The sequence below is a fragment of the Hyla sarda genome, chromosome 1, assembly GCF_029499605.1.
Source record: "Hyla sarda isolate aHylSar1 chromosome 1, aHylSar1.hap1, whole genome shotgun sequence".
NCBI classification, from domain to species: domain Eukaryota; kingdom Metazoa; phylum Chordata; class Amphibia; order Anura; family Hylidae; genus Hyla; species Hyla sarda.
Genome location: NC_079189.1, coordinates 302,268,197 through 302,282,826, shown reverse-complemented (window position 1 = coordinate 302,282,826; position 14,630 = coordinate 302,268,197). Strand labels below are relative to the sequence as shown.

The following is a 14,630-nucleotide window of genomic DNA, read 5'->3' as shown; positions in this document are numbered from 1 at the left end:
ACTTACCCGTCCCGGTCCCCTGCTGTCATGTGCTGGCGCGCGCGGCTCCGCTCTCTAGGGCGCGCGCGCGCCAGCTCCCTGAGACTTAAAGGGCCAGTGCACCAATGATTGGTGCCTGGCCCAATTAGCTTAATTGGCTTCCACCTGCTCCCAGACTATTTCTGATCACTGCCCCTGCACTCCCTTGCCGGATCTTGTTGCCTTAGAGCCTAGTGAAAGCGTTACTGTGTTTGTCCATACTGTGTACTTGACCTCCTGCTTTTGCCTTATTGACTACGATTCTTGCTGCCTGCCCCGACCTTCTGCTACGTCCGACCTTGCTTCTGTCTACTCCCTTGTACCGCGCCTATCTTCAGCAGTCAGAGAGGTTGAGCCGTTGCTAGTGGATACGACCTGGTCACTACCGCCGCAGCAAGACCATCCCGCTTTGCGGCGGGCTCTGGTGAACACCAGTAGTGACTTAGAACCGGTCCACTAGCACGGTCCACGCCAATCCCTCTCTGGCACAGAGGATCCACCTCCTGCCAGCCGGCATCGTGACATTGACTATACTCCAGGGACTGTAAATTTAGTGTAGTTCATAATATAGTATCTTTACCTGTGTGTGACAGTGATCTTGCAATTCTACTGTGATTTACATCCCAATATATTTATTTTTGACAGCATACAAAATTACTCAGGTCTTGGGTTTTCCCAGGTTGCCTTGCAGCCAAGACATGACATCACTAGTCAGGTGTGCAAAGGGAGCCAGTCCTGCGTAAATGGGTGGGGCTACCACACAGAGATAATTTTCCAACAGCTGTAGGAACCCTGGTTAGAAAACATTGGTCTTTTAAATGGAATGCAACCCATTTGTGTTTTCTTACATTTGGAAAATGTTTTTTTTCTGGCATCTTTCAAGTCCTATGTAGAAGCCTATGGGTAAAAATAGGAAATAAAACCTACCAAAACACCACAACAAAAGATGCATTACCCATATTATGTTATGGACACACAGTTTGGGGTCACATATAATACACCTCTCACTGATAATGATTGTTAATGACTTTGGCCAACAGCTATATCTCTGGCCTCCTGTACACATACACGCTTGGCTCATTTGAGGGTACATGTGTTCTGAATGGAGAAGGGTAGGAGCTACTGTCAGAGAACACATGATCAAGTATTTTAAATTCCAAAGCCTGATACTTTTCTCTTCTGACATCTGTCTACAGGGGAGTATCGGATGGCCATACATCTTAGATGGTTGGCTATTCCTGCTAAAATTGGTAGGTTCAGACATCATTCATCTATTACTGTATATCCAGTTTTAGTTGACAAAAGTCTCATATAGTTTAGTAAGCAATGCTAGCCTTAAAATGAACTTGTATAAAAGCTTATTAAACTGATGCTCAAAGGTAAATGGCAAAACACCAAGGAAAACATTTATTCTGCAATAAAAGGGAAACAATATAATGGTGTACTGCAATGAAAGCATATTATTAATCATACAATCTAGCTCATATTAATAATAAAAGCCTGCTTGACTTGTACTTTTGATGAATAGAAAATTCTGTGTAAAGTCCAATACAGTCACTTTATATACAGAAAAGACAGTACAAAACTATCAAGGCAAATTCAGACACTATAGTAGGTTGGAAGTTGCACTTGTCAAAATGCAAGAAGCATATCCAGTCAAACAAGTTGTACCTTGTTACGATTATGGAAAACATTCATTTCATGTAAACGAGTAGGCTTTCCCACAACTTGTCAACAGTTATTTATTCACTGCTGTGAAAATAAGATTTAATCTGCTACACAAAATAAACATAAATCAAACAGCACCACCTGGAAAGATTAGATCATTTATTGTAGCACTATTTCATTATGGTAGGCACCACAAGGTAAGAAAGTATTACTTGGGCATAAGGTACCCTTTATGACAAAGTCTCTAAACAAATAAAGAAACTTTGCAAATAGTTGTGGATTCAAATATTCCAAAGTTTTTTTTGCTACATCTCCTGTAGTCATCTCTTTTCACACTACTTATTATTGAAGCATCTGTTAAACACATTCAATACGGGGGGCATGGTTTGCATGGAGAGCTGAGCTGACGCACATCGTCGTGCTCCCGCTGACCCAGCTCTGTTTTATCCTGATTAATCACCCTTTTGGGCTCCAACTAACATGTCTGCTGCAGCTTTGGCCTCCAGGGTGTGAGTTATTCTCTAAAGGGTATTGACTGCCTGCAAGCTGATTCTGTGGTGCCCATCTCTGTTTTGTCTACTGTGCATCTCCTGTGCATCTGCAGTTACTCTACTGTGCATCTACTGGCATCGTCAGTGTCTCTGCGGTGACTCTGCATCTTCTGTGCATCCACTGTGCAACTACTATGCAGCCCCTGTGCATCTGCAGAGCTTTTATTGCGCATCCACTGTGCCTCTAATGTGCATCTACTGTGCAACTGCTGTGCATCTGCAGCGCATCTATTGTGCACCTACTGTGCATCTACAGGCAACCGCTGTGCATCTGCGTCACACCTGCTGAACATCCACTGAGCATTTACTGTGCATCTACTGGGCAATCCCTGTGCATCGGCAGTGCATCTACTGTGAGTCTCCTGCGTAGTGTTGAGCGGCATAGGCCATATTCGAATTCGCGATATTTCACGAATATATGGATGAATATTCGTCATATATTTGCTAAATTCGCATATTCGTAATATTAGCATTTTATTTTCACATATGCGAAAATTTGCGTATGCGAAAATTAGCATGTACAAAAATGAGCATATGCGGAAATGCGCATATGCGAAAATTACCATATGCAAATTTTCGCATATGCGAACATTCGCACGCCAGTCTCACACAGTAGTATTAGAACCTTCTTTACACCACACAAGCTGGAAGCAGAGAGGGGTGATCACTGTGATGTGTACTGTGAAAAAAAAATAACGATTATTCGTAATTACGATTATGTAGTGCTATATTCGCGAATTCGCGAATATGCGATATTCATGAATAAAATTCGCATTGGGAATATTCGCGAGCAACACTACTCCTGTGCAACCTCTGTGCCTCTGCTGTGCCTCTACTGTGCTCTACTGTGCATCTGTTGCGCACCTACTGGGCACCCACAGTGACTCTTCTGGGTTTCTGCTGTGCAGCTGCTGGGCCTCTACTGTGACTCTTCTCGGGACTTTGTGGTAATCTTGTTAGTGGTGGACATGGGGGGGTCCGAGGAGCAGGTCTAGAAAGAACAAACAAGCGGCTAAGGCAGACAGACATTTTTCAAAAGATGAGGTCTCCTCTGATGAGGGTCCCCCGCCTGCCGGTGAGCCTGCCGGATTTGACCCTTGTGCTCCTACTTCTCTGGTCTCTAAGATTTCTGCCAATGCAGGGGATGGCGGAGGGCTTGTCTCCTGCTCCCTCCCCCCTATGTTCCCCAGTTCTACTGACTCAGAGAGATGCTGCTCCCCTCACCACTCTGCCTGTCCTGCTGATTCAGTGGATCAGAAGTTTACGCAACTTCTAGCAGCAATCACCTCCTGCCAAACAATGATGGTTTCCAAGGTTAAGATTTTGTGATACTTTGTCACAAGACTCAAAAGTTCCATGAGTGCACTGGCGAGGTAAAGCAGAGGTCTCCACCATCGAAGACACTCACCTATGCCGGCGCAATTGACGACCATGCAGCGACAGATTAAGTCAGTACTTGACAGGGCGGATGACATGGAGAATAGACTGAAGCATAATAATATCCACCTGGTGGGCCTGCCTGAAAAAGCTGAAGGTTTGGATCCTGTGGCCTTTCTGGAACCCTGGCTCAAGGAATTGTTGCCTTCTGATACCTTCTCACCTCATTTTACTGTAGAGAGGGCCCATTGGGTCCCTGCTCAGCCTCCCCCCACCTGGGGGGGGGGGGCTCCTCCTAGACTGTTCCTGGCAAAGCTTCTACATGATAGGGACAGAAACGCTATCCTGAGTGCTCTGCGAATTAAAGGAGAGGTCAGCTTTAATGACACCAGGGTGGCATTTTATCTGGACTTTTCTATGGAGCTGTGTAACCAGAGAAACAAGTTCACTGAAGTTCGTAGCCGTCTCCGTACCAATGGATATCGCTATGCCATGCTGTTCCCAGCCCGTCTTTGTGTGGTGGATGGGACGAATACCAGATTCTTCACATCCCCAGTCGAGGCCTTGCAGTGGGTGGATGCGGTTCCTGCTGCGGCTCCTCCGGACTGACCTGTTCAATGGATCCTTGGTCTTGCCTTACTGTGTTAGTTAGCGAGAGTAGGGAATTAGGATGTTTCTTTCCACTCCCATCCTTGAGTTCTGACCACGGACTTCCCCCTGGGACTTTCCGGCCTTTAAGGGGGGTCCCTTAGTGCGGGACTGTTTAGGTCACTAGGACTTTTGCTACCTCTGTTAGGCTAGTGTTACAGGGTCCAGGTCTACACGAGTTTTAGTGTTAGGGTATTGTTGGGGATGTATTGGTAGGGGATGCATTTGTTTTTGTGTTTGTTTCTTGGTTTGTCTGTCAGTGTTGACTGTTGTCTCTTCTGTAATTTGGGAGGTGTGTGTTCCCGGAGTACCTCGAGCAATGGTGTTATGTCCTAGGTGAGTCCTTACTCCAGTAAGGTTGTATTTTTTACTGCGAATGGTCTTTTTAGCTATGGATAAATGGGGTCACTTAAAATCTTGAGCTGGAATGTTTGGGGCCTTAATTCCAAGTTCAAACGGGCGCTATGTCTGGATTTTGTTAAGAAGCTGTCCCCACATCTGATTTGCTTACAAGAAACATATTTAATGGGTCTGAAAACACTTGCCCTAAAGAGGGCTTTGATAGCGAGGGGATATCATTCCACTTATTCGTCTTCTGAGAAGGGGGTCTCTATCTTGGTTACTAAATCCCTTCTCCTGGTTATTGATCAAGTGGTTTGTGATCATTTTGGTAGGTTTGTGATCGTCCAGTGTTCCCTTCACTCCTACTGTTTTCTGTTGGTGTCTGTGTATGTCCCTCCTCCGTTCCATGTCGACATCTTATATTGTATCATGTCCAAACTATTAACATTTCCTTCTCTGCCTGTTCTTCTTATAGGTGACTTTAATGCGGTCCCGGATGGTGCAGCAGACTCTGGTTCTCCTAGTCTCAACAATTGGAGTATGGCGATGTCCCTTACTGAGGTTTGGCGCTTTTATGGCAGGGGTCGCAGGACACAGGAGGTTTTACTCCGCTAGAGAGAGAGCGTTACAGGTTGAGATTGGGGCTTTGTAAGCAGAGGTAGTGAGGAACCCTTCCCCTGATAATGAAAGTAAATGGTTGAATGTTCAACGGGCTCTATTAATCCTTCAGAAGGAGAAGATTCAAAAGAAAATGGTGGATAGGGAGGCTGCTTTATTTGAATTTTGGGATAAAAATTGTAGGTTGTTGGCATACTTGGCTAGGGAAAGTAGACCTGTCGCTGCTATGCCCTGTATTAGGGGGGCTACTGGGACACTTGTAACTGACCCTGTTGGTATTAATGAGGTATTTCGGGAATTCTATAGTTGTCTTCATACCTCTCACTCACCGACTGTTCCAGCTGGTTTAGTGTCTTTTTGGCAAGGTTTGCCTCTGACGCCTTTAAATGCGTCTCAGGCTGCTGTGTTGGATGCCCCCTTTTCTGATGCCGAAATCTCGAGGGCTATTGCTTCTCTTCCATCGGGGAAGACCCCGGGGCTAGATGGCATGATTGGTAACTGTTACAGGGCGAATGAGGAACGACTTATCCCTATTTTACAGACTAGTTTCAGCGTGGCCCTGTAGACTGGGAGACTCCCTAACTCTATGAGAGAGGCCCTTATTGTGGTTCTTCCCAAACCAGGCAAGGATCCGACTCTACCGGATTCCTATAGGCCCATTTCTTTCCTTAATGTAAATATTAAACTTCTGGCCAAAGTTCTAGCTAATCGGCTGTGTAGGGTTATAGCCGCTGTCATACATCCTGACCAAATGGGTTTTATGCCAAGGAGGGCCACAGATATTAAAGTACAAAGATTGCACCTTAACATAGCTGCAGCTGAAAGGTATGCCTCTGGGGGTTATTAAGTTAGCCTAGATGTCTATAAAGCCTTTGATTCTGTGGAATGGCTGTATTTGCATGGTGTTTTGGGGGCCCTATGGTTTGGTCCTCGGTTCCGTGTACAGGTATACCCCTACTTCTAGGTTATTGTCCCCCATTTCTAGATGCTTCTGGAGGTTTCTAGATGCTTTCCATTACTGGTTATGTCTCGCAGGGCACCTCTGTGGGGAAATCCTCATTTTGAGCACCTGCAGGAGATGGAGGCTGCCAGGTTCTGGAGCACTCACGGAGTCAATTTAGCCATGTACTTGTTTTAGGAGTTTCCTGCTTTCACTTCATTCCAAGAAACGTGTGACCGCTTCCATCTCCCTCAGAGTGCCCTGTTTAGGTACTTCCAGTTGAGACATGCGGTGGTGGTGGTGCAGTTTGGCTCCCTTGATGTGACCCCGGCCTTTTTTGAAGCGTAGTTGCTTCTGGGTACCGCTGACCTCACTAAACCTTTGGCTTATACATTATTGCAGTCGGCGGGTCTGTTTGAGCTGGATTTTGCAAAGTGAGTAGATGATATTCCTGATTTGACGGTTAATCAGTGGAAGGAAGTTGTTAAGACCTACTACCCCAAGGTGGTTAATGCTCGAGATCTGCTTATTCAGGTTAGGTTCATCCTTAGATTATATTACTCTACGGTTAGGCTATTCTGTATGAGTATCTCTTCTTCATATGTTTTTTTTTGGTGGCATGCGGATATGGGCTCTCTTTTGCATACCATGTGGAGTTGTCCTTGTGTGGAACCCTTCTGGAGGGAGGTGCTGCAGTTCTTGGCGGACCACTTGGAATTTCCTCATGTTTTTTCCCCTGTTGTTTGTCGGTTGGGTGTTATTGATGACTTAGCCTCGGGCTCCCATAGGCGTCTACTTATTCGGTTCCTATTGTTCTGTGCTCGGAAAGTTCTGATTATGGCCTGGAAGGATACTTCCCCTCCTCCTATTGCTGTACAGGATGCTGTACATTAGTCGCAAGTGCCCCAAGAAATTTGATAAAATCTGGATGCCCTGGCTCCTTATAAGAGAGTTGGTTTTCCCTCCGGAATGAGTTTGTTCCCCTGGGTAGGTTGTCTCAATCTTGGGCAAGGGGCGTTTCGAGTCCCAACACATCGCACAGCCTGATCTCCCTTTTTTTTAAATATATTTATTATTATAGGCGTTACATAGATGACCTTTTTATCCTTTGGACTGGATTGCATGCACAGGCTCTTAATTTTGTTTCATGTCTTAACAGTAATACCTGGGGGGTCAATTTTACACCTCATTTTTCTGACACATCCGTCCAGTTTTTAGATTTGGAAATTTTTAAATCGGATTCTGGCCATTTTAAAACTAAAACTTTTTTTTAAACTGTGGATGTTAATAGTTTTTTAGATTACCGCAGTTGCCACTACCCTAAGTGTCTCCGAAATGTGCCATTTGGTCAGTATCTCAGAATCCGAAAAAACTGTACAGATGATTCAGATTTGAAAACACAATCACAGATTTTACAAAAAAGATTTTTAGAAAAAAACTATCCTAAACAAATTCTTGTGCAGGCATACAATAGAATTAAAAGGTTAAAACAACATCAACTTACTAAAACAAAAGTAAAAATTCCAAGTAATGAAACAAATGATAAGATTAATAAGATTAAATATAATTTTCTTACCACATTTAATTGTGCCTCTGATTCTATAAGGAAAATTTAAAAAAAATATTGGCCGATTATAAAAAACGACCCTATCCTGAAAGATTTGGTCCCTGACTGTCCCCGGATCACTTTTAGAAAACCAATGTCCCTGCACAACTATTTAGCCCCCAGCAAATTCAAAAACAAAATAACAGCAACAAAAAAAAGATACAGTGCAAATATTTAAACCAGCAATAAACATCTGTGGAAAGAACAAATGTTTGTGTTGCAATATTCTCCAGGACAAGTGTTCTAATTTTAAATCTAATATTACCAATAGTACAGTCCACAAGTATATCCAGCTCACCCCTAACAAGTTTCCACTCACGCGCAACGGACTCAGCCCGGACTAGGCTGTCAGCATACAAGAAGAAGGAGAATGTCCAGCGCAGTAGAAGCTCAATTGCAGATAAAATTTATTCTGACACGGCAGTACACGTAAAAGAACAGCAGTGACGCGTTTCGACCGCTTAAGCGATCTTAGTCATACTGGTATACGGTTCAGACTGTTGGATGTCCTATATAGGGGAGGTGCTCACACCCACAGGTGTTAATCATCCTATCTTAGTGAGGAGTACCTCCCCCAGCACAGGAAGTTCCATTACAAATAAAAAAGGTAAATAAACATAGTCCATTTACATACATCAAATTAAACATGGACAAACCCAAAGAAAAAAAGGGAAAAACACCATGTGTAAATCCAATAAAATCTTTGTAATGTGCAATAAAGAAAAGAAAAGGAACAAACAGAAAAACATACAAGGGCTTATGAGGAAGTTTGGTTTGACACACCATGTAATGCCTATGTAGGTATATTGAAATATTATTATTTTCTTTATTCCGACAGTATATGTCATATGCAATTACACAGTGCGAAAAAACAACAACTTGCGGCTATCATGACTCAAATGAGGGCAAATGGTAATAACAAATGTAAAGAAAAAAACCTTTTTCCCAGATGGGGGGTAAAAACATGATTGTTTGGATATATTCAGTAGTGTAATATGCTCAATATACTCAATAGTGTAATATAACATCTTGTTTTTTATTTAACCCTTTCGGGTACCTACTGTCCAAACACATGATCCAGTAAACTTCCCTGTCGAGAAGTTTTTGCCTATGATTTCCTCCCCTCGTTGGCATGGCTACTCTCTCTATGCCTTGGAGAATAAGTGTATCAGTGTTACCATTGTGTTTGTCTGCACTTTTTTCAATATTTCAATATACCTACATAGGCATTACATGGTGCGTCAAACCAAACTTCCTCATAAGCCCTTGTATGTTTTTCTGTTTGTTCCTTTTCTTTTCTGTATTGCACATTACAAAGATTTTATTGGATTTACACATGGTGTTTTTCCCTTTTTTTCTTTGGGTTTGTCCATGTTTAATTTGATGTATGTAAATGGACTATGTTTATTTACCTTTCTTATTTGTAATGGAACTTCCTGTGCTGGGGAGGTACTCCTCACTAAGATAGGATGATTAACACCTGTGGGTGTGAGCACCTCCCCTATATAGGACATCCAACAGTCTGAACCGTACACCAGTATGACTAAGATCGCTTAAGCGGTCGAAACGCGTCACTGCTGTTCTTTTACCTGTACTGCCGTGTCAGAATAAATTTTATCTGCAATTGAGCTTCTACTGCGCTGGACATTCTCCTTCTTCTAATATTACCAATGAAACTTTTCAGATTAAACGCAATTATAACTGCGATACAAACTATGCGGTTTACCTATTAGAGTGCCCGTGTCAATTACAGTATGTGGGCCGCACCGTCTGAACGGTGCGGTCCCGCATGAACGCACATCGCTTTAACATCAGGAAGGGATATCCACTGCAAAGTGTATCCCGACATTTTGCATTGAAACACAATAATAATACGGAACTTCTAAAACTTCCATGAAGATCAGAGAGATCGCTTTCGCAAATTGATCAATAAGGAATCCTACTGGATATTTAAACTGAAATGCCTTCATCCTGATGGTTTAAACGAGACGATTGAAAATGTAACATAATTGATACATTTAGGTTTTATTGCTTGTTTTATGTCTTTCTATGCACTGTAGACCTCTAAGTTTATGATTTTTAATGTGTATATTGAAACTTACTGTTTTGATGCATTCCGGTCTGTTCATCTTGTGTTTCCTCTGATACGCCGTGACCCTGATCTTGTGTTTCCTCTGACGCGCCATGACCCTGATGACCCTGATGAGTTGTGTTTTAAGCTTGTATAAATGTCTATGTGACCATTAGATGTTGTGAACTTGAAAAAGACGCCTGTCCTGGCGTCGAAACGCGTTGTTCCAAATAAATCGCCTAGTGATCTTCTTATTCTTATTGATTGCTTACTTCAGGGGTGTTGTCCTGCTGCTCATTTGCTCCTGTTTTTTTGAGGGTGGTGGGGATGGGTCTATCTCTGGCTGTATGTTGTTTTATTCTTGTATTGTGTTGATAAATCATTTATATATAATACACAGTACATGCAGTCATGGCCATAAATGTTGGCACCCCTGAAATTTTCCTAGAAAATTAAGTATTTCTCACAGGAAAGGATTGCAGTAACACGTTTTGCTATACACATGTTTATTCCTTGTGTGTATTGGAACTAAACCAAAAAAGGGAGGAAAAAAAACAAATTAGACATAATGTCACACAAACTTCAAAAATGGGCTAAACAATATTATTGGCACCTTTTTCAAAATTGTGGAAAAATAAGATTTTTTCAAGCATGTGATGCTCCTTTAAATGTACCTGGGGTAAGTAACAGATCTGGGCAATATAAAAATAACACCTGAAAGCAGATAAAAAGGAGAGTAGTTCACTTAGTCTTTGCATTGTGTGTCTGTGTGTGCCACACTAAGCATGGACAACAGAAAGAGGAGAAGAGAACTGTCTGAGGACTTGAGAACCCAAATTATGGAAAAATGTCAACAATCTCAAGGTTACAAGTCCATCTCCAGAGATCTAGATTTTCCTTTGTCCACAGTGCGCAAAATTATCAAGAAGTTTGCAACCCATGGCACTGTAGCTAATCTCTCTGGGCCTGGACGGAAGAGAAAAAATTATGAAAGGTGTCAATGCAAGATAGTCCGGACGGTGGATAAGCAGCCCCAAACAAGTTTCAAAGATATTCAAGCTGTCCTGCAGACTCAGGGAGAATCAGTGTCAGCGCAAACTATCCATTGACATTTAAATGAAATGAAACGCTATGGCAGGAGACCCAGAAGGACCCCACTACTGACACAGAGACATTAAAAAGCCAAAATTGGCAAAATGAACTTGAGTAAGCAAAAAATCCTTTTGGGAAAATGTCTTGTGGACAGATGAGACCAAGATAGAGCTTTTTGGTAAAGCATATCATTCTACTGTTTACCGAAAATGGAATGAGGCCTACAAAGAAAAGAACACAGTACCTACAGTGAAATATGGTGGAGGTTCAATGCTGTTTTGGGGTTGTTTTGCTGCCTCTGGCACTGGGTGCCTTGAATGTGTGCAAGGTATCAGTAAATCTGAGGATTACCAACAGATTTTGGGTCGCACTGTACAACCAAGTGACAGAAAGCTGAGTTTGCGTCCGAGATCTTGGGTCTTCCAGCAGGACAATGACCCCAAACATACATCAAAAAGCACCCAGAAATGGATGGCAACAAAGTGCTGGAGAGTTCTGAAGTGGGCAGCAATGAGTCCAGATCTAAATCCCATTGAACACCTGTGGAGAGATCTTAAAGTTGCTGTTGGGAAAAGGTGCCCTTCCAATAAGAGAGACCTGGAGACATTTGTAAAGGAAGAGTGGTCCAACATTCCGGCTGAGAGGTGTAAGAAGCTTATTGATGGTTATAGAAAGCGACTGATTTCAGTTATTTTTTCCAAAGGGTCTGCAAGTAAATATTAAGTTAAGGGTGCCAATAATTTTGTCCAGCCCATTTTGGGAGTTTGGTGTGACATTATGTCCAATTTGCTTTTTTCCTCCCTTTTTTGGTTTAGTTCCACTGCACACAAAGGGAACAGACATGTGTATAGCAAAACATGTGTTACTGCAATCCTTTTCTAGGAGAAATACTTCATTTTCTTGAAAAATTTCAGGGGTGCCAACATTATGGCCATGACTGTGTGTATATATATCTCAAAAAACAGAACCTGCATGAGAGCCTCAAACAAAGATGTAGACCTAGCCTTAGGTAGAAAGGGGGCAGATGGAAATACAAAATATTATTGGCTGAATTAATATGGGAGTAAAAGCCTCCATAATCCCCAAACCCCCATCTTACTATCTAAAAATAAACACACATGTAAGGTCACACCGGGAAATTTATCATTAGGTGTCTATTGTAGACATAGATCTAACCTTTTACACTGCTTGTCTAATTTACACTCTTGCTCAAGATTTACAAAAGTTGTGCACTCCTTTGATACATTTTGTGCAAATATAGAACCCTCCCCCCCTCGCTCTACCGTGCACTCCTTCTCTATCTATCACTCTACAGAGCTGTGGCATTTTCCAGCTGTACACTGCTCACATATCTAGAAGTGCTGGAGCAGCAGTGTGTGCCGAACAAAACTTTGCACCATAGTAAAATCATAAATCTTTATAAAGTACACAGAGGAGGAGATTCTCAAAGAATTTTCTGCCCCCCCAAAAAATTATGGCGCGAAAAGTATCGACCACATTTTCGAAGAGCTTTGTGCCGTGGTTTACACTGTTCACGTCAATTTTGTAAAAGTGGGCGTGTCCACATATATTGTCTGCTTTACATAGTATTTTGAAAGATTTGAGAGTCGAGTTTACATCAAAAATTTCACACCATCTTTTTGGAACCAGAAATAATTGTAGTTTTATTGTTTTTGTTTTCTTCTCATTTTAGATACGTGAATGCGGACGACTATGTCAGATTTGTCGGATTGCAATGATGAACAGCATTTTTAAATATGTCAATTAAATGGTTAACGTGGGCTGTGGGGGGAGTGTTTTTTTTTATAAAACATTTTTTTCAATGTGTTGTGTTTTTATAATTTAATTTTCAGGCTTAGTAATGGAAGCCGTCTTGTAGACAGAATCCATTACTAAGCCAGGGCTTAGCATTAGCACCAAAATCAGTTAGCGCTAACCCCCAATTATTGCTCCCCGGTACCCACTGTCACACAGTACCAACAGGCCCCAGTGTCAAAAATGGCACTCCTGGGCCTATGCGGTAACAGGCTGGCATTATTTAGGCTGGGGATGGCCAGTAACAATGGTCCTCGCCCACCCTGGTAACATCAGGCTGTTGCTGCTTGGTTGGTATCTGGCTGCTAATGAAAAAATGGGGGAACCACACACTTTATATTTATTTGATTTATTTATTTAATTTTATGAATTATGACAATGTATACAGTATTTCCCGCCTGCAGCCGGCAGGGAGCGCAGTGTAGCGGGGCAGATCGCACCGGGTTATTCTCCAGAGACCCGCTGTAATCTGCATTTATTAACTGTAAAAGTCGGCGGCACATGCGGCTACACTGCACCTGCTCCTGTATACACCGCTCATAATTCATAATCGCTGCCGCTTGGAGACGTGAGCTCTGCTTGGTGAATATCTATTCACCAATCAGAGCTCCCGTCTCCCGGGCAGGGATTATGAAATGTGACAGCTGTATACAGGAGCCGGCAGGCAGCGCAGTGTAGCTGCATGTGTCCCCGGCTTTTACAGTTAATAAATGCGGATCGCAGCAGGTCTCTGGAGAATGACCTGCTGAGATCTGCACCTCAGCCCCTGTACTATAACTTCCATCATGGACGGAGTCTGGGAGTAGTAGTCCTAAAAGTCCCACAGCCGGGGATGTGCAAGGGCCATCCCTCAGCGCTGCAGTACTACAATTACTCCCATCATGGGACAGACTCTACCCATGATGGGAATTATAGTCCAGGGGCTGAGGTGCAGATCGCAGCAGGTCATTCTCCAGAGACCAGCTGCGATCCGCATTTATTAACTGTAAGAGCCAGCGGCACATGCGGCTACACTGAGCTGCCCACGGCTCCTATATACAGCTGTCACATTTCATAATCCCCACCTGGGAGATGGGAGCTCTGATTGGTGAATAGCTATTGGGATTTGCAAGTGCAGTCTCTTAGCGCTGCAGTACTACAACTATTCCCATTATGGGACAGGCTCTGTCCCATAATGGGAGTAGTTGTTGATTAGCAGTGTTGAGGGACGACTCCTGCATCCCCCGGCTGTCCCGGTAGAACACTTTCCTACATGTCCTTTATGGTGGTGTATTTTTGCGTAAAAAAATAAACGTATTTGCACAAAAAAATGCATCTAAACAAAAAATGCACATGATAAATTTGTATCCACTGTAGAATGCATTCCATAATACGCAGAAAATAGAGTACTCGCCTTTTGCTCTATTAAAAAAGACACACAAAAAGGTGCAATGAAAGTCACTGCGCACATTTTTTGCACATAAAAATACACAAGAAAAAGAGGTAAACTCACTGAGAAATTTCTGCGATGCAGTTCTCCCGCAATTGTAGTTTTACTATCTGTTGAAATCTTCCTGTAACTGGCATGGGCGGGGGTTCGGCGCTTAATTGGCACTGACGTCAGCGCCGCTTATGAATATTCCTCCCCCATCCCTCCAGTTCTCCCTCTCTTTGCCGCTTCTAACTGGGGGGAGGGGGGATGAATATTCATAAGCGGTGCTGACGTCAGTGCCAGTTAAGCGCCGAAGCCCTGCCCGTGCCAGTTACAGGAAGATTTCAACAGATAATAAAATTACAATTGCGGGAGAACTGCGTACGGCAGCGCAGATCCGGACAAGGTAGGGCTCATTTTAATCAGCGTCTCCTGCACTATCCACCAGTACCTGTGGATAGTGCGGGAGAAAT

General features: G+C 43.0%; 1 long non-coding RNA gene across 1 annotated transcript in view; it reads left to right on the top strand.

Moving 5' to 3' along the window:
• The window catches only part of LOC130305972 (uncharacterized), a 46,558-nt gene extending 33,845 nt beyond the window's left edge, over positions 1-12,713 (top strand). The window contains exon 3 of the long non-coding RNA XR_008855384.1: positions 12,625-12,713. This is a non-coding gene — a long non-coding RNA (uncharacterized LOC130305972). The remainder of the gene's footprint in view (positions 1-12,624) is intronic.
• Positions 12,714-14,630: the final 1,917 nt, after the last annotated feature.